Here is a 2,056-nt window from a genome sequence, read left to right as displayed (position 1 = left end):
GTGGACTGATGCTCTTCTTAATAACCAAGTTGTTCATTGTACTGACAGTGGTACCACCAGCCTGAGACCAAACAGCCAAATTGCCTGATATTGTGTATCTTTCAGATTTGTGGCATTGTTTCTGTATTTCATTTGTGCATTTCAGAGTTAGCAGTTCAAAGCTGGCAAGTGCTGGTTTTGCTGGTTTAGGATATGTGTGAGTAGATTTACTTCACTACCTGCTCTTGGCTCTGTGTGTGGGTTCACAGGAAGCTGGTGAGCCCTGGGTGCTGTGTCTGTGGTGTGTGGGTGTGCCTGTGCTGAGATCTGATGGTGTGAGGAACATCTGCCATGCCCAGGTTCTGAGGATGGGGTGTGGAAGTGTGGAATAAACCCTGTTCTTCAGCACTGCCTTTATCTCAACTGGGGCAGTGGTGGCTTCTCTCAGTTTAGTGCTGCAGAAGGTGAGTGTGTTTTGGGATTGGTGGTTTTTAGTGTAGGGTTTGTTGTGGGTGTTTAGAGACTGTTTTCATGCTCATGTACTGTTCCTAGGGTCTGGTTCTGTGATAAGCATGAAGGTTTGTCTTACAGTGTTATGTGTGTCTGGCCTTATCCCAATTTCCCTATGTGCAGCTGTATGAAATGGCTCTGTTCCACTTGCCTGTGCTGGGACAGTGCCAGACATAGTCAGAAGTTTTTCTTTTCTGTGTCAAGTCGACCTTATCAAATAGCCAGGAAGGGAATTCTGTTCCAGGTCAGCTGCTCTGGTAGAATGCTTGGGACAAAAGCTTTAGGAGAGGCTGACATGCACACTGCATTTGTTATTTCAGAGGGGACCTGCTCCCTGAGATTTCCTGGTGCCCTGACCTGATGCACTCCACATGAACAGGGATGTGCCACTTCACCTGCCTGCTGAGCCTGGCCTAATGCTCAGGATGTTGCTCTAGTGCTAACCCTTAAAACTGATGATGGACCAAACACTGACCTCTTCCAGAGCTGGACAAACCTGTGCCAGATGCTGTCCTGTGTTCTGAGTGCCTTTAGACAGAGCTTGGACATCTGGGACCCCACTCCTCTCCCTGCCACACAGGTGTGTGTACAGGCTCCCCTGAGAGCAGGAAAGGGAGAATGAGGCAAGAAACAAAACCTGACTGTTCTAAAGTAAATGAGGTGACTGTTTCCAGAACCTGCTGTGTTTCAAGACACTCGCATTGTACCATCCCTGGAATTGCTCAAGGCCAGGTTGGATGTGGCTTGGAGCAACCTGGTCTAGTGGAAAGTGTCTCTGCCCACGGCAGGGGAGTTGGAATGGAATGATCTTTAAGGTCCCTTCCAACTGAAAAAATTCTGGGATTCTGCAACCTTTTCCTGAGGAATTTAGGGAGATTCCTTTATTTGGCTTTCAGAATGTGGTTCCTGTGTATTTGGTTTTATAATATACTTATTTTTCCTGGTAAAAATTTAATGTAAACAGAAAGCAACTAGTTTCTCTGAATGGTTGATTGAACCCCTCACTAGCATGTAAGCTTGGCTCTAGTGCCTGCCCCATCATTTGGTGTCACTGAAGTTCACAGTCTCTCTCCTTTGTAATTTTCAACTTTCAATTAAAATTAATTTTTTTTTAATTGGTTATTTCCTGACATAGGAGAGTTGGCAAGACAAGCTGGTCTTGTGCTGTGCTAAAATTTTGTGATCATATGCATTGATCCAGAGCTGTTGGCCAGGGAGACCAAAGCTGTGCCTGGATGGAAGGGGTTTCCTCCTTCCCTCCCCCAGATGCTGCAGGTATGAACAGCACAGGCAACACCCCCTGCACTTGCTCTGCCTGAAGCACCAGCTGGGTTTGACCTGCATCCTCAAACTGAGTGACACCCCAGACACACTGGTCCATTTATGACCACCTTTTTAACGGATGGGGGGACTAAATAAGAATTGAATGTTCTGTGCTGCTTGTGAGAATATAAACCTCTAGCCTCTGTATATGATTATGGCTGGTTAAACCATCAGATCCCTGCTGCAGTACAGCACCTTTCCTTTGGCCAGCTCTACTCTTTTTTTAATATTCCTTCTAAACCCA

This window comes from Ammospiza nelsoni, chromosome 4, assembly GCF_027579445.1.
Source record: "Ammospiza nelsoni isolate bAmmNel1 chromosome 4, bAmmNel1.pri, whole genome shotgun sequence".
Lineage (NCBI taxonomy): Eukaryota > Metazoa > Chordata > Aves > Passeriformes > Passerellidae > Ammospiza > Ammospiza nelsoni.
The sequence above is the reverse complement of the archived record's forward strand: the minus strand, read 5'-3'. Positions refer to the sequence as shown.